The sequence below is a fragment of the Stegostoma tigrinum genome, chromosome 16, assembly GCF_030684315.1.
Source record: "Stegostoma tigrinum isolate sSteTig4 chromosome 16, sSteTig4.hap1, whole genome shotgun sequence".
Lineage (NCBI taxonomy): Eukaryota > Metazoa > Chordata > Chondrichthyes > Orectolobiformes > Stegostomatidae > Stegostoma > Stegostoma tigrinum.
Window position 1 is genome coordinate 24,874,131 of NC_081369.1, and position 18,508 is coordinate 24,892,638.

General features: G+C 41.9%; 1 protein-coding gene and 1 long non-coding RNA gene across 6 annotated transcripts in view; one reads left to right on the forward strand and one right to left on the reverse strand.

Annotated features, from left to right (window-relative positions):
- Nucleotides 1-7,886, reverse strand: part of chd9 (chromodomain helicase DNA binding protein 9) — a 247,877-nt gene extending 239,991 nt beyond the window's left edge. For all 4 annotated transcript variants that reach the window (XM_048546753.2, XM_048546752.2, XM_048546749.2 and 1 more), the window contains exon 1: nucleotides 7,566-7,886. The gene's annotated coding sequence lies outside the window, so the exon portion shown is untranslated. The remainder of the gene's footprint in view (nucleotides 1-7,565) is intronic.
- On the forward strand, nucleotides 6,813-16,883 carry LOC125459834 (uncharacterized). Of its 2 annotated transcripts, XR_007249116.2 has the most exons (4): nucleotides 6,813-7,049; nucleotides 8,428-8,880; nucleotides 10,704-11,755; nucleotides 16,141-16,883. It is a non-coding gene; the product is annotated as an uncharacterized LOC125459834 (long non-coding RNA). The 2 variants fall into 2 exon arrangements; XR_007249117.2 differs by lacking the exon at nucleotides 10,704-11,755 and having other exon boundaries at nucleotides 6,828-7,049.
- Nucleotides 16,884-18,508: the final 1,625 nt, after the last annotated feature.

Genomic DNA, 18,508 nt, shown 5'->3' on the forward strand with positions numbered 1-18,508 from the left:
TCGAATCCACACTACAGGAAGAATGTGATAGCACTGAAGAGGGTGCAGATGAGATTTACCAGGATATTGCCTGGGCTGAAGAGTTTCAGTTATGGAGAGAGATTGGACAGACTGGTGTTGTTTTTCTTAGAACAGAGGAGTCAGAGGGGACATGACTGAGAGGTATAAAATTATGAGGGGCACAGATCAGGCAGACAGGAAGAAACTCTTCTCCTGTATGAAGAAATCAATGACTACGGAGCACAGATTTAAGGCAACGGGCAGAAGATTTAGACAAAATGTGAGGCATATTTTTTCCCCACTTACTAAGTGGTGGGAATCTGGAGCTCACTCCTGTCAGGGCGGTATAGGCAGAAACCCTCATAACATTCAAGAAGTATTTAGATGCACAGCTGCGACACCAAGGCAAATGAGGCTATGGGCAAAGTGCTGGTAAACGGGATTACAGGAGTTAGGCGGTTACTCTTGGCCACAGCAGGTGCAATGAGCCAAACGGGCCTTTTTCTATGCTGTAGATCTCTAAGACATCAAAATGATGTCAGTCTTGGAGCTCAGTTGTCATAATTTCCATAATTTGAGGCTATTCACTGGAGAGAACCAAGGACTTAAAGGTGATAGGTTTTCAATTTTAAAAAATGACAAATGACTAACTTCTAAAAAAAAAATTGATTATTTGCGATAGACAAGAATGGGGTAAAAATAGAAATACCCTGGAAATACTAAATTTCAGAGTCAGCTCCACACAGAACTATGCACTTTCTGAACAAAGTAGCAAAACACATGGAAAAAAAATTCCTTCAACAACCTGCAGAGAGAACTTGACGCATTCCTCAGAAGCTTGCAGGACCACTTGATTTTAGGACAATTTAGGAGTTAACACAATCCTCAAAAGCTGATTCCTTAACAGATGAGAGCTGTATTCTCAGTTTTTCCACAAATATGCCAATTTTTTCTGTTACATTTCATGATGGAAAACTGAGGGGGCGGCAGAAGTAGTAAAAAGGACATTGGGAAAGATGTAAGGAGAAGAGATGCTAGGCTTATTTAAACAGACAGTCATTTTCATTTAACAAGGTGTAGAGCTGGATGAACACAGCTGGCCAAGCAGCAGCAGAGGAGCAGGAAGGTTGACGTTTTGGGTCTAGGCCCTTCTTCAGAAAGGTCTTTTCTCTTTCGTTTTTAAGCACGTTGTACAGTTTTGACACTAAAATGTCAGGATTCAAAATAAATTATAATCATTTGCTCTGCAGAACTGTTAATTGTGCCCTGGCTACATGTCACACTGTATCATCCAGATAACAACAATGTACTTGCTCCCTGATGAAGGGTCCCGATGCAAAACACTGACATTCCTGTTCCTCTGATGCTGCCAGACCTACTGTGTTCCTACAGCTCCACACTGTATTGACTCTGACTTCCAGCATCTGCAGTTCTTGCTATCTCCTAAAGCACTTACCAGCCTGATGTGGTCATCAACTCTAGAATGAACTTCAAAGGTTTTGCAATATTCCAAGTCTTATATAACAAGCCTTCTGAAGTTGAGTGTTATAAAGCAAGGCATCACACTAATTTCATAAAACTTTAACAAACCCTATTGTCAAACATCACTACTGTATTAAATGTTAATTAACCGTCATTCAGAGAGAACATTTTATTGCAAAGGCAATCACACCATTGCCTCAAGGCTAGTTGGTAGAGAGCACTGAAAGAAAATACATACTGATTTCTCTCTTCCCTGGAGTCTAGATATCTTACTTCTGTCTGATCTGTACTTTAATGTTTTGGCAATTCTAGCTAATTTTCACACAATCCTCTTTAATACCACAAGTAGCTTTCATATTTATTGGAATTTTTGCTTTCCCACAAAAGTCACAGCAACCAAATACATGGTTTTTAATTTATCAAGAACTTCAAATGATATCTTGATTTAAAAACATATATGGATACTACAGACAAAATTGCCTGACTTACTCTTAACTTGAAAATGTCAGTTTGAATGCAGATAGTTAGCAGCTAACGTAACATTAGATGCACTTGAGCTTTAGTGCTGAGATTAGTGACCATGCTGAATACAATAATTTATTTGTTACTAATTTTGTCAATCTGTTAAATCTGAGAGTAGGAGAAATGGTCAGTCACAGAATCCCTACAGTGCAAGATCAGGCAATTCGGCCCATTGCGACCTCACTGACCCTCTGAAGAACATTCCACTCAGGCCCCCCCATCTTATTCCCTGTAATCCTGCATTTTGTATGACTGATACATCTACACATCCCTGGGCACGATAGGCAATTTATCACTGCCAATCCACCTAACCTGCACATTTTTGGACTGAAGTTGGAAACTGGAATTCTGTATGAAACCCACACAGACACAGGGAGAATGTGCAAACTCCACACAGACAGTCAGACGAGGGTGGAATAGAATCGGTCCTTGGTGCTATGAAGCAGTAATGCTAACCACTGAACCACCATGCCGTACCGTCCAGTCACTTGTGTTCAGTTCTCGGGTCTGGCTTGTCCTTTGCAACCAGATTTTCGGCTCAACTGTGCCAAAAGGAGTAAGTATCACCAACAATCTATCCTGGTCCACCTATGTCAATGCTACAGGAGGTTGAGGGAATTCGGCACGTACACAATGACTCTTATTAATTTTTTCAGAAGCATACTGTTCAGATGCATCACAGTTTGGTATGGCAACTGCTCTGCCCAAAACCGCAAGAAATAATTAAGAGTTGTGAATGCAGCCCAGACCATCACAAAAACTAGCCTTCCTTCCATTGCCTCCATCCATACTTCCTGCTGCCTGGGAAAGCAGCCAACATAAAGACACTCCACATCCCAGTTATATTCTCTTTCAGCCTCTTCCATCAGGCAGAAGTTACAACAGTTTGGGGAAAAAAAACCAACAGATTTAACAACAAATTTTCCCCCCACTGCTATCAGACCGCTCATATATTGGTGTTGATCTTTCTCTGCACCTCCTCTGTAGCTGTAACACTATATTTTGCATTCTGTTCTATTACTTATGTAGGGTATGATTTGTCTGATTAACGTGCCAATGAGAACAAGGTTTAAATAGAGGTGAAAAACAAAATCAATATAGAAATGCAATAGTCCCACAAACAAACTGTTTATCTGGATGTGAGTTTGCTCGCTGAGCTGGAAGGTTAGTTTTCAGACGTTTCGTCACCATTCTAGGTATCATCAGTGAGCCTCCGACGAAGCGCTGGTGTTATGTCCCGCTTTCTATTATCTGGTTAGGTTTCCTTGGGTTGGTGATGTCATTTCCTGTTCTTTTTCTCAGGGGATGGTAGATTGGCTCCAAATCAATGTGTTTGTTGATGGAATTCCGGTTGGAATGCCATGCTTCTAGGAATTCTCGTGCATGTCTGTGTTTGGCTTGTCCTAGGATGGATGTGTTGTCCCAATCAAAGTGGTGTCCTTCTTTATCTGTATGTAAGGATACGAGTGATAGTGGGTCATGTCGTTTTGTGGCTAGTTGATGTTCATGTATCCTGGTGGCTAGCTTCCTGCCAGTTTGTCCAATGTAGCGTTTGTCACAGTTCTTGCAAGGTATTTTATAGATGACGTTCGTTTTATTTGTCGTCTGTATAGGGTCTTTTTGGCATTCCAACTGGAATTCCATCAACAAACACACTGGCTCCAAATCAATCTACCATCCCCTGAGAAAAAGAACAGGAAATGACATCAACAACCCAAGGAAATCTAACCAGATAAATAGAAAGCGGGACTTAACACCAGCGCTTCGTCGGAGGCTCACTGATGATGTTACCTAGAATGGTGACAAAACGTCTGAAAACTAACCTTCCAGCTCAGCGAGCAAACTCACATCCAGAACCTCAACCTGAGCTACAAATCTTCTCAAAACTTGCAAACTGTTTATCTCCCATATTTCAAACTCTTCTCTGGTATATTGCTGGTAATCATTAATACTGCTAATGAATTCTCTTCGCATCCCAATACAAAGCTTTTCTCCGAACAGCGACCTTTCAAAGTACAAACAATAATTCAGAAGTTCTGGAGATTGTACATTTATTGATCAAATCATAAATGATCATTTAAATATCTCAAAGTATTAAAAGGTAAACCAAGATATATTAAAATATTTCAATATTCACTTTATTCTAAATATTGACATTTTTAGTCAACAACTCTAACCTACGTTTGCAACGCTGGTTTATTGTATAGCCCTCCCCTTCATTTCTTCAGAATTCAGCCAATAAAGTACATTTTTCAACATTCAACTTAAGCCTGAATGGAAGGAAGGCTAGTTTTTGTGATGGTCTCGGCTGCATTCACAACTCTCAATTATTTCCATTATCCAAATCTATTTCTTAAGCTTACACAAACAACAATTATGATATTTTACTTCAGCTGAGAGCGCAAAATCTCATGCATCATTTAATCCAACAGTTGGACCACCATGAAGCCCTGCATTAAATCAAAGTTATTTCGACTTCACAATGCAACAGGACAAACAAAATAAATAGATCACTACAAGAGTAACCTTGTCCATTCCCTAATTAGCTAGTCATAATTTTGAGGATAACTGTATGTGCAGGTTACACTGACACCTTTTAGTTTATGAAGCCAACAAAATATGATCTAAAAAAGCCAAATATAGCACCAAGGTCATAGAAAGGACAGAAACTAGGTAAATGAACAAGTGATCATCGTCAGCAGCCAAGTTGGTACTAAAATATCTAATAATTGTGGTAGACAGGTGGATAAGAGAGCATTCAGTTTTGAGTACCAGGGAAGAGAAGTTGAACAAAGGGCAACTAGGGTAACAAAGATGTCAACCAGTATATGTGAAGCCTGTGAATAGCAAAACAGTATTTAGAAGTGCCCGACCATTTCAGAATCAGTAGAAAATTGAAATAATACAGCAAGGGTAGTCATGAGGTTTTTTTGTCCTCCTCTGTGCTATCCAGGATTGTCAGAGCTGCTGAAAAATCCTCCTCAAATATGGAAACAGTCTTCTGGCAACAGGAACAAAACCTGTTTTGAAACTGGACAAAATAAACTGAAGCAGTGGTTTGTGTAGAAACCAGCTGAAGTGTGAATTCGGAGAGAGTTAGGTTACACCATTTAGCAGAGAGAGCAAAAGGCACTCTAAATATCAAGTATTTTGTGAATCAAAAATGAAGAAAACTTGTTTTTAATTTCACATTGGGTGGGAAGGAAAAAGGGCAGGGAAATGAGATGTTGTCAATTGCAAAATATTCAATTCCAGATAGAAAAACTGGACAGGTCAGATCCTTACCCATTTTTAGTGACTTTTATTTGGTTTTGCTTTTGACATTGGAGCTTGAAAAAAATTCAGGAAAAATCTCAAAACAAAACTAATGGTACAATTTTGATCAGAGATAATGGGAGCTGCAGAATCCAAAATAACAAAGTGTGGGGCTGGATGAACACAGCAGGCCAAGCAGCATCTTAGCAGCACAAAAGCTGACATTTTGGGCCTAGGCCCGTCATCAGAAAAGACCCTTTCATCCAGCCCCACACTTTGTAATCATAGAATTTCAACGCTATTCTATGTGCTTTAATAGTTGGTTCTATGCTGAAATACTGCTTGGAAATGTACAATTTTAGTTAATTGGAGGCAAAATGTTGCATTACATTGAGTATCAACATGAGGTTAATGGAATGAACATTACAAATATTACTGACTGTTCCTGGCTTCAAAAAGAATTGTTTTAAATTAGGTAGACTACAACCAAACATTATTTAGTGGTAATTTTATTTTTATCTCAACCGTGCATCCTGGATAAGGGTGAGCAAGGCCTAAGCTAATTTTCACTTTGCCTGTGATAAGCAAAGAGATTTTGTTATAAAGTATTTTGTTTCTTAAGAATAGCCCCAATCACTTCATAGCCAATTAGACACATTTGAAACATGGTTACTATAGTATTAACACATTGCAAGTTCCCATAAAAGTAATGAGAATAAGATAAATTCACAAACAAACAAATTGTTTTGGCAATATTGGTTTAAGATAAGTATTGTCCAGGGCACACAACTCCTTTGTACTTACAAAACTATGTTCAACCTTCTGATAACACACACTTCAAATGAGACTGAAAACTAGTCAGCACTGAACTGCACAGCCAACAGGTAAAATCCCATTTACAAGTAGTTAGCAAAAGGTAGCTCATTATCACTGTCAAAGTTAATTCATTGCCCAGATTTGCCTCTACATAAATCATAATTAAATGAACCCAGAATGGAAATTCACAAAATTGTAAAAATTAGTAAATAAAGCAGGGTTTTCATCGATACCTCCCCAGTGTGATGTGATTAATTGCTACAGGACCCTAAAATTGTATTTAAGCATCAGAAGCAAAGTTTGGCAGAAATATATTTTCACCAACATAGCTAAAAACTGGTCTCAACAGGAAACGGTGTTTAAATAATCGCTGTAACAAATATGATTTTGTGTTTTTATAGACAAAGTAAATTTCTTTCACTGAATTTAAATCATAATAAAGCGACTGTGGATGTATACGAAATGATCCATAGTCCACTTGGGAACATTTTCTAGTCTTGCCCGTGCGTCGCCTCCTTTAGCAGCGGCGAGGCACGACAGTGACTCAAGAGAGCGCGGCTGTACAATCGAGCAATGACTCATACGGTCAAAGGCATATTCTCTCACCCTCTCTCCCACCCCCCCAACCCAAACCCTGCCCCTCCGCATGAACAGCTGGACAACAAGCGAGCCGTAGTGATTCCTTTCCCACTCGTTTCCCTTTTGCTAACTGGCCGGCCCACCCGCTAGACACGGACTTTGTTATGGCAGCCTGAAACGACGCACGTGTTTCCACGTCGCTGCTCTACCAGCAACAATGTGACTGGCAGCGGCACACGGCTGGAATCCCCTACCCACCTCCTCCCTCCCCACACAAACACACCATCTCCCAACACCTCCCCCAGGGACTGCGCGCGGATGTACTACCTCCCCCACTCAGGGTTGGGCAGAAACCCCTGGGTCGAGCGAGCGCGGAGACCCCCCAGCAAAAAAAGGTTGGCTCCACCCATTCCCCGCGCGGATTCCGGGGGGGGGGGGGTTGAAACCGGGAAACAGCCCCTGGGGCCCGGCGCGCGGGTGGAATCCCCGTGTCTGGGCAGAAAGCCCGCGGCTGCCGTCGTTCCGGAAAAAAAAACTCAACGCACAGACAGGAGCTACGCCATTGGCCTTCCTGCAGCACCATAGCAGCTCGGGCGGGGGAGATAGATGAACGGGGGGTAGAGAGAGAGACACACACACACACACACACAGCAACGAGACGGGGCTGTCTGGTCAGCTTGGGCTTCAACTAGAAAGTTCCATTTTCACCTCTCCCACAGAGGCCCACTCCGATATCAGCTGTACTCCCTTCAATATAACCGACTTTTTTTTGTACAATAAACGACAGAGGGTGGGGGCAGGGAAGGAGGAGAGAGTGGGAGTCGAAGAGATAGAAAAAACAAAAACACCCCCAGTTTTGAGGGGAGAATTTTTTCCCCTGTTTTGGTTGGCTTGCTGCAAGCTGAACTTACCAGAGAAAAAGGCCGGCTCTAAAGGAAGTATTTATGAAGAATGATTATTTGCGAAGTTTTAGTACGGAGTCGACCTCAGCGCTCCGACTAACGTGATACATTTCATTTGCATATTTCTTTTTTGTTTTCTGATTGGACACTGACTGCTTTCGGGGTCAGCGCCGACACGGCTGCTTTATTAGAAAGAGTTGTTGGGTTGGCCTTGGGGAGACGGTACGATGGGGGTGGCCGCTGCTTCAAGTCCCGGGAATTCGGGGTAGATTTGGGGGAAAAAGCCCGGCGGAACCGCTCGAGACGATCATGGCCGTCCCGCGGCCCGACCAATCGGCGGCGGCTTTACTAAAGGGGACGGCGGCGTGGTGGCGGGGAGCCAGCGCCGTGTGAGACGAAGCCCCTGATTGGCCGAGACGTGTTGAGGAGAGGCCGTGAAGCGACCCCTAGTGGCCTCTGCCGCCACGACAGGGGCTAAGCACCAGGAACTCCCCCCACGTCAATCAACCCCTGTAAGGTCTGAGAAGATTCATTGCTGCCAAAGGAAAGCTAAATGCTTTACAAATGGCCTGGATAAATATTAGCTTTCAAGAGATAAGGAGGACTTAGTCGGGGATGGCAACCAAGTTCATTTCCACATAACAGTTAGAGCACTACTTCAAATATAACCCTCAAAAGAAGAGGGTTTATTTGGCTGTGCAAGTGTAAAGTCTTCCTGTCTGTTCAGTCTTTTTAAGTTCTAGCTCGATTAAACATCTTTAAATTCGTGAATTTATTTTAAAAAAGTTTCTTCTGGACATAGGCTCTAGTGATATTTTTTAGCTATTTTGTTTTGCAACGCTTTTATATCGTTGGTTTGATTTTTGGTTAGGGATCAACGTTGGAAAATACAACATGAATGCTCTTATCACGACTCAAAATTAACATAAACAACATCGTAAGCAACCGTTCCCCTGCGTGAGTTCTCTTCAGTATCACGGCAGCAATTGGTTTCAATTGAATTCCGTGCCCCAGATCAAGCAAACTCGAGTCCAATTCGTGATTCATATTTCAATGTACCCTGCCCAAAAGTGCAGAAGATTGGCCAGTGACGAAAAAGATCGTGCTTGATTGCAAGAGACCAACCCAACGTTGAACATCTTGGGATAGAGCCACTGTATTGACCGTCGATAATAGTTGACTCAGACTTCGAAAAACTAAAACAGGAGATAGGCTGGAACCTGTAGAGTTGTAAATTAAGGTAATTCACTGTCGATAGGAACTGGAAAGAAATTCTGTATTCCTACAGTGTCCATTTAACTCAGCACCTGTGCTACTGTTAAAGGTGAGTTTTCATAAGTCACCTGGGTGACTTTAGATATGATGTAAACTGTCTGCTTAGCAAAAAAAATGATCTGTTAAACTCGGTAACATAGTGTGAAGCTGGATGAACACAGCAGGCTAAGCAGCATCTTCGGAGCACAAAAGCTGACGTTTCGGGCCTAGACCCTTCATGAGAAAAGGGGGGATGGGAGAGGATTCTGAAATAAATAGGGAGAGAGGGGGAGGTGGACTGAAGATGGATAGAGGAGAAGATAGGTGGAGAGGAGAGTATAGGTAGGGAGGGGATAGGTCAGTCCGGGGAGGACGGACAGGTCAAGGGGGCGGGATGAGTTTACCGGGACTCCCTTGTCTGCTCCACACTCCCCTCCAAGCACACGACACCCGGCACTTTCCCATGCAACCGCAGGAAGTGTTACATCTGCCCCCACAGCACCTCCCTCACCCCCATCCCAGACATCAAGATGACTTTCCACGTCAATGCGTTGTATCCGGAGGTTGGTGGGGTGGTATGTGAGGACTAGGGGGATTCTCTTTGGGCGGTTGTTGCGAAGGTGGGGTGTGAGGAATGAGTTGTGGAAAATGCGGGAGACACGGTCGAATGCGTTCTCAACCACTGCATGGGGGGAAGTTGTGGCCCTTGAAGAACGAGGACATCTGAGATGAGCGGGAGTGAAATGCCTCATCCTGGGTATCAATGTGGATTTCACCAGCTTCAAAATCTCCCCTCCCACCGCTGTATCCCAAAACCAGCCCAGCTCGTCCCCGCCTGCCTAATCTGTTCTTCCTCTCACCTATCCCCTCCTCCCACCTCAAGCCGCACCTCCATTTCCTACCTACTAAACTCATCCTGCCCCCTTGACATGTCCACCCTCCCTGGACTGACCTATCCCCTCCCTACCTCCCCACCCATACTCTCCTCTGCACCTATCTTCTCCACTATCCATCTTCAGTGTGCCTCCCCCTCTCTCCCTATTTATTTCAGAATCCTCTCTCCATGCCCCTTTTCTGATGAAGGGTCTAGGCCCGAAACATCAGCTTTTGTGCTTCGAAGATGCTGCTTCGCCTGCTGTGTTCATCCAGCTCCACACTTGGTTATCTTGGATTCTCCAGCAGCTTCAGTTCCCGTTATCTCTGTTAAACTCTGGTATGCGTACGTCTTTTTTTCACAGATGATTGAAATTAAAATTATTATCCTTATTTGAGTAGCCATCTATTTAAATTTCTCTATGTGAACTGGATGCTTTTCATTGCTGTTCTAAGGTACAAACGATGGTTCAACAATGGTACAACCAGAAAAGCAGCATGATTTTTGGTTCATTAATAGTAGAATCGTTTTGAATTGTAGATGTTTTGAGACTGAAATACAAGACACTAATCATTGAGAAAGGTAGGCTAAGTTTAGGGATGGTCTTTACATGCTGATTTTGCCAGCAAAATCCTCATCCTCTGAAAGAATGAAAATAATCCTGGTAGTGGACAATAAGGTGTTGCAAATTCTGAAGAGCCCAATCGCATCTAAGTAGATTTTTCTTAAGCAGTTCAGCCAGTGCCCACTCATTTATGGTTATTCAATCAGGTTTGTGATGTAACTGTTAGAATCTTTGCTGATTTTTCATTGTTTTTTGGTCAACTTTGGAGTTGTGAACTGTGAGCTAAAGATGACTTTTGGACTGTGACTAACAGTTTGTATTAAAAGGAAGACAGACCAAACCGATTTTTGCTTCAGAGTTTGGGTGAAGATTTGTAGCTCGGGTGCTGGTTGCAGGGGTTGGTGTGTTTACAGAGATGGGAGGTTTGATAGCCTACATTTTGTCCCCTTGCTAGGTGACATCTTCAGTGCGGTAGAGCCTCCTGTGAAGCGCTGTTGTTCAAATTTATATGCTCTGGCTATGGTGTGGATTTCTTGGACACTTTTGTCACATGTCAGCGGGTCTTAAGCTATTTCAGCAACCACCCTAACTCTCACATGAGGAGCTGCGTTAGGACACTGTTCAAAAGGGCCACTACACACTGCAACACACCTGATCTGAGGAAGGAAGAAGACCCTCTACAAGGTTTTTACCAGGAATGGATACCCCCACAGCTTCATCCACAGATGGCTAGCCAACAGACAACATAACCAGGACACAACAAAACCCAAAACAATATATGAAAAACACCTCCGAACTGACAGTCAGACTGCTAGGAATCATGACTGCACTCAAACCAGCAGCCGCACTAAGACAGCAACTGACCAGAGTTAAGGACGCAATAGATACCATGGACAGGATGAATATGGTCTACAAGATACCATGCAGAGACTGCACAAAATACTACATGGGACAAACAGGCAGACAACTGGCAACCCACATCCATGAACGCCAGTTAGCAATTAAATGACACAACCAGATGTCCTTGGTTTCAATACACTCAGACGAACAAAACCACACTTACAACTGGGACAACACTACTATCATTGGACAAACTAAAAAGAGGACAGGCATTCATCTGCAGACTCCATCAACAAACACGTGGAATTAGACCCAACATGCTGACCATTACAACGCACAGACGGAACTGGCACCTACCAAAAACAGCAAAAACCAGACCTTATGAATTCAAACTGGCACTGACAGCAGTGCATGACTAGGATAACTAACTGGATCACATAATAGGCCCAAGTCACTCATGTCAAGAGAAGAAACTGTTCTTTGAAGGATATGGGTTCAAATCTGTCTCTTGACTTCATCTTTCCAGGCAATTACCATGCATTTACATAGGACAGGACTTCTAAAGGATTCTGATGCTCTAAAGTGGTGGATGTAGCCAACTTGTGCTGTGCTGGTGTCCCTACCCTTGGACTGCAAGCCCCAGTTCAAGTCTCATCTGCTCCTGAGGTGTGTAATAACCTCTCTGAACAGGTTGATTTTTAAAAAAATTTTAAAAATATAGTGGCAGACTTCTCAACATTCACTGCTATTGATATTGGTATTAATAGCCAAATGTCGCACTGTGTCTTAATATTCTATGTCACTAATTTTTCTTGCAGCAGTATCAATTACCAGTTACTCAAACAATTCAGTATGCATACCTGTTTGGAGTAGTTAATACAAACTGGGAATCTAAATTAAATCAGTAATGAAACTATAATCAATATTATGATTAAATAAATTGCACAGAGGGCAGGATGGGCAGTTCACCCATTAAGTTAATAAGCATGAGTAAATCATGTTTTACTGGAAGAGTTTTAGCTATCACAACATGTGAGTCACAAGAGGAACCATGTTCAGATATTACTACTCACAAAAAAGTCAGTTTGACCTAAAGTCATAGAGTTAAATGGCATGGAAACAGACCTTTTAGTGCAACTTGTCTGTGCTGACCAGATATCCTAAACTGATCAGCATTTCGCACATATCCCTCTGAATCCCTCCTTTTCATGTATCCATCCAGATACCTTTTAACTCCTGTAATTGTACCCGCCTCCACCACCTCCTTGTAGAGCTCATTCTGTATACAAACCCCTTTCTGTGTGAAGAAGAATAGCAGAAAGATAGGAAAGATGTTGTTAAACTTGAAAGGGTGCAGAAAAGATTTACAAAGGTGTTGCTGGGCCTGGAGGGTCTGAGCTATAGAGAAAAGCTGAAATTTTTCTTCTCCGGCACATCAGAGGCTAAGGGGTCACCTTGAAGTTCAGAAAATCATAAGGGGCATGGAGATGGTGAACAGCCAAGGGCTTCATCTATAGTTTTCTGGTAGTCAGTTACTAGGCCAGCTAAACTTTTAGGAAGAATGAATCAGTATCCAACTGAAGTTCTTCAACAGTAAGATTGTTATGCAGCTATATTTATATCTGTAAGAGTAGTATTTATTACAACAAATGTTATGTTTTTTGTGCATAAATGTTTGTTTTCTGTATTTCTGAAATGTATGCAGTTGTAAACTATATGTTTGTCAAAAGCTTGAGGTTCCTTTGTGTTTAATGTTGTGCTTTGGTTTAAGTTCTCTTGCTTTTCGCATCTATTTCATTACAGTGTCCTGCTGCACTTCTACCCTGATATGTGAACTTTTTAAAAATTGCAGAAACAAGTAGAAAAATAAATTTGTGCATTCAAAACTACCGGAGGTTGCGGAATGTATTTCTGCTGTATGGGTTCATTTTTTTTTGGTTATTAGTGGCTTCACTAATTAACCAACCTGGGAAATTATGTATCTGTAATTCATCCCTAGTCATTTTCTTATGTTTTCAAAAAAAATTAATTGAGCACTTTTTAAGAAGGATGTTTGTAGAGAGTGAATGGATAGCAGCTCCCTGACTTGGACGAATGTTCATCACATCAGTCAGTAATCAGTATTTCCACATGAACTAACCATGTCCTTGGGCCTCTACTGTTTGTAATTTTTATTAATGACTTGGATGAGGGGATTGAAGGATGGGTCAGCAAGTTTGCAGACGACACAAAGGTCGGAGGTGTCGTTGATAGTGTAGAGGGCTGTTGTAGGCTGCAGCGGGACATTGACAGGATGCAGAGATGGGCTGAGAGGTGGCAGATGGAGTTCAACCTGGATAAATGCGAGGTGATGCATTTTGGAAGGTCGAATTTGAAAGCTGAGTACAGGATTAAGGATAGGATTCTTGGCAGTGTGGAGGAACAGAGGGATCTTGGTGTGCAGATACATAGATCCCTTAAAATGGCCACCCAAGTGGACAGGGTTGTTAAGAAAGCATATGGTGTTTTGGCTTTCATTAACAGGGGGATTGAGTTTAAGAGTCGTGAGATCTTGTTGCAGCTCTATAAAACTTTGGTTAGACCGCACTTGGAATACTGCGTCCAGTTCTGGGCGCCCTGTTATAGGAAAGATGTGGATGCTTTGGAGAGGGTTCAGAGGAGGTTTACCAGGATGCTGCCTGGACTGGAGGGCTTATCTTATGAAGAGAGGTTGACTGAGCTCGGTCTCTTTTCATTGGAGAAAAGGAGGAGGAGAGGGGACCTAATTGAGGTATACAAGATAATGAGAGGCATAGATAGAGTTGATAGCCAGAGACTATTTCCCAGGGCAGAAATGGCTAGCACGAGGGGTCATAGTTTTAAGCTGGTTGGTGGAAAGTATCGAGGGGATGTCAGAGGCAGGTTCTTTACGCAGAGAGTTGTGAGAGCATGGAATGCGTTGCCAGCAGCAGTTGTGGAAGCAAGGTCATTGGGGTCATTTAAGAGACTGCTGGACATGTATATGGTCACAGAAATTTGAGGGCGCATACATGAGGATCAATGGTCGGCACAACATTGTGGGCTGAAGGGCCTGTTCTGTGCTGTACTGTTCTATGTTCTATGTTCTATAATAATTTATAAACGAAGTTCTCAATTCTGTGCATCAGTCTCCTACTGTAATTTTGTTTTCCACAGAATTACAATCCCTGCTGCTGACTTAACTCCACCAATAGCCGGAAAATTTGTTCTTGGAATCTATTTTAACTTCTTCATGTATCTGACAGCAGAATAATAGCTGAACGATAGCTGTACCATCTACTTGAAAGTTGGAATATTTAACCAATGTCCAAATTCTCAGTTCAGTAATTGCAATAAATACCAGTCTTGTGAAAGTGAACTGTTGTGATTGAGAATGCTTATTAGAATGTTATATTAAATATGTATCTTAGGTACATTTAGAGTCACGCGACATTGGAGCATTGAGGAAATCAAATGCCAGTTCATTTCTGGGTAATGTTTAAAAGTGTAATGTTAAGCAAAAAACTAAGAACCCTCTGTTTCGAATGCAAGAATGATGAAACTCAGTCATCAGTTACAAAATGCAATGTACAGACCTGGAAGTGAGTTGCCTGTTTTATTTCAGCCAGGAGGAGGGGAAAGGAAGTTTAAATGAGATGACAAAAATAATTAAAACTTTGCAAGGTTACTGCAAGACAGGCGTATTTCATCATCAGTATATTTTGTGCAATAGAAACCCGACAAGTTAAAAGTGCACTTTTAAAAGTTTGCACTGAAAATAAATCAAACATCAACTTTTACTTGGAAAAAATTAATAATGTAAACAATCGTCATTTTATTCAATGTTGTATCTTCTCAATTATTCTCTCTTTCCATCTCCTACATCAATGATTCCCTGACTGGAGTATAATCCCATTGGAAACGTTTGCCTTCTGGCTGTGATTTTATGTATGAATCATATCAGAAAGCTATGAAATTCAGATAGTGCCATTATCTGACAGCTCTAAAATCCCAGCAGACATGATTCAGAGCAATCAGAGACAGGAATGTTGGCTAATTAGTTCATGGATACTGAAGCCAATTCTAATAATCCCATGATTCTGTTCTCACATCAACTAACTTGATACAGATCTGATCTATAATACCCACATTTTGGTGGGCGTTATAATTGGTTGTGGGGGTTGGTTAGATGCTGTAGAGTGTCATGCAAAATAAAGTGAATAGTGAGAGTTCAATCTGTCTACCAACTGTTGTTTTGTGGAATCCTGTCTCCTCACCCTACCCCATGCCTGTGGAGGGATACTCAAACAATTGTCTCTCTTGAATGGAGAAAGACACTTCCAGTACTTTGTGACTGATAACTCCATGGTGCAAATGGTTCCCTTACTTCAAGTAGCAGTTCCCTATATTTCGACGAAGCCATTGCCAAACCTCCTCTGCACCTGTACATGCAAACAACCACAGGACCACTGTCCTGCAGGTTACTCGCCTATGGCCCAGCTTCCACTCCAAGTGTTGTTACCACCTGAATTCATGACCACCTTTTCAGCAACAATATGAATTTTGCCAGAGCATCAGAATGACTGAAGCCAAAAATCATAATTGATTTCTTTGAATATGACATGGTTCATTAGTGCTCTTCCTTTCCTCTAATGCCTTCACCTGTTTAGTCACACATTCTTTTTGAAGATCTTCCTCTGTTGTCCAGCGGATTAGTCTTCCCTTACTTGGATCCAATCCAAATTATTTGACTAATTGCTGGGCAATTCCAGCAATAGTTCTTGCCCTAAATCATTGTCTCCAGAATCCATGAAGGATCTACCTCTATCCCCCTTTTTTACATTTTGATTATGTTCTTTGGCCACATCACCCATAGATTTGGATTCAGCTTCCACATGCTCTCTAAGAACAGTCCCTTTAACTGTACATTGACTTCTCTCAACTTCCAATGTATCTGTGGTGTCAGACTGCTTGTGTGTCAATCATACCTGGTCTAGCCAATATTTCTTACAAATATTACCCGACTAAAGCCATTGTTCTCTGTCCTCCCACAGATTCCACATTTCATTTGTCACTGATTTGATTTCCTTCCTTGGCCAATGGGAAGATCTGGGACTAGAATCAGCCAAGACTTAAAAATGTACAGACGACATCTCTCTTTTATTTAAAAAGCTTTTTCAGCCTTGCTGCTTGCAGAGTCTGTCTCCTAGTTCAAATCTCTGCTATCTGCAACAAAATGTGCGAGATTACAAATAAAAAAAACTGTATTACAATCCCCTCTTTCTTAGTTCATGAGTAGATTGTTGCAATTATTTGTTTCCAAAACGTAAACTATAAACCTCAGCATAAATAGAACATTCAGTGAATTACACATTTTCTAGCTTTGTATTCATCTACTGCTGCACTTGTTTATAGATGAGATGAAAAGTTTGTTGACCAACTGAAAACAGTTCAATTTGTAACATGGTATGGTCAACGTTTTCACTCCATGAATTTAACGGTGTATAATGTTAACTGTAGTCTCACGTAAATCGTGTTCTTCATTTGAGATGTTTGACATGGAAATGGCATTCACTGTTAACGAATGATGTTTTGGTAGTGGTGTGCATTGAAGAATGACATTTTATGTAATGATTTGTGAACTGTGCTTAGCAGTAATCAATGATAATTTTTGTGTTGGCTACAATAAATGGCTGGATGCCACGAGGGTTTGCTTACTTTCTAACATGAGCATCATGTTTCACAAGATTTTGTTTTTCTCATAAGTGAGAGGTTTTTAGGTCCAGAAACAGTCAGAGACGGCCGTAATTAAAGGTGACTTGTTTAATGAAACAGATTCTTCAGACTCTGTCTTTCTCTTGCAATGTTCCTCTGTTAGTACGATTATGTGTAGTATCTTCAAGTCGAGCAATATGTACAACATCGCACATTTAAAAAAAACCTACAGCACTATGGCCATTGACTCATGTTGAATCAAATAGTTTGTTAACTTGACACCTACCTCACTATGCTTCTGACCCTATATGCCCTCTGTAGTGATTAGAACTGGGTTGACCTCTTTAACGATGAGGCCATTGATTGGGGATGTTAACGTGGGCTAATCATCAAAGCCTTGAATGACTAACTAATGAGGAGATGAGAATCTCCTCAGTTCAGGTGACTGATTTCGAGCTGGCTGACCACAGCCAGTGTACTGTGCGCAAGTAGATAAAGAGAGTCTCGGTGACAGGATACCGGTGTCTGTGCAGTTATTTCAGTGGTGACAAGTGAGAACAGGATGTGCCTGAAGAACATTTGTTTGCTATAGTCACCTTGGAGTTGGGGTAAGCATTTCTGGCATCATACCTTTATTTGGGAAGGTTGACTCGTTTGATCCCGCTGTTGGGAACTGGGCCCAGTATGTGGAAAGAATGCAATATTTTTTCCAGGATAATGACATTGGTACAGGTGAAAAGCAATGACTAATTCTTCTGACTGCTTGTGGACCTGCAGCATTCTTGGTTAAATGGGGCTTAACTTTTCAAGATGCACCAGACACTAAAACCTTCCATGAGTTGACCGAGCTGGTTAAAGTATATTATGACCCCACACCTCCTCTAATTTTGAAACACTATTGGCCTTTTTTGGCTGCTGGAGAACCAAGGGAGTCCGTACTGGGATTTTTGACAAGGTTGAGACGACTGGCAGAAGAATGTAGTTTTGGATAAACACTGACTGAGATGTTGAGAGACTGTTTGGTATGTGGGATTAACGACATAACCATGCAGAAGCACCTACTAGCTGAAGCCTAACTGGACTTCAAACAGGCACTACAGCTGGCCCTGTCATTAGAAAATGCAGTGAGTGGAGCATGAGAGCTGCAGGACATCCCAATGGAAGTGGTCACCCTCACTCCTCCAAGTGAGCTTAGGGAACACCACTGGAGTGTAGGCAATCACAGAGCCTCGCACAGAGCATATCCTGAGCAGAGGGACCCGAGGTCAACCCACAGCAGAACTCCTCAGCCAAGTGGCTAAAATGTTCTTCAGGATCTGGGTCAGCAAGTCATTGTAGTTGCTGCCGGCAACTGGACTCGAAACGGCAGAGGAGTCCCACAAGGCCTGACTTGAGTAAGAAAACTTGTAGGCTGGTACCCAGAGAGTGTACACTCTGGAAAGTCCTCCCATATGTGTGTTGGAACAATTAAATTGCTTAGTGACATCCACATCGGAAACAATTAAAATTAATGTTTGGTTAAATGGTCATCCAATTCCTATGGAATTCGTTACCAGCACAGCTGTCTCTGTGGTTGTAGAATTGGGTCTTGAACAAGATTTGCTACGGACTCTAACCTTTAAGTTTGCACAAGACCTCGGCCAGACTGAGAACATATACTGGGGAAGTGTTGCAGATTAAGCGTACTACCTCAGTTCCATTCTCCTT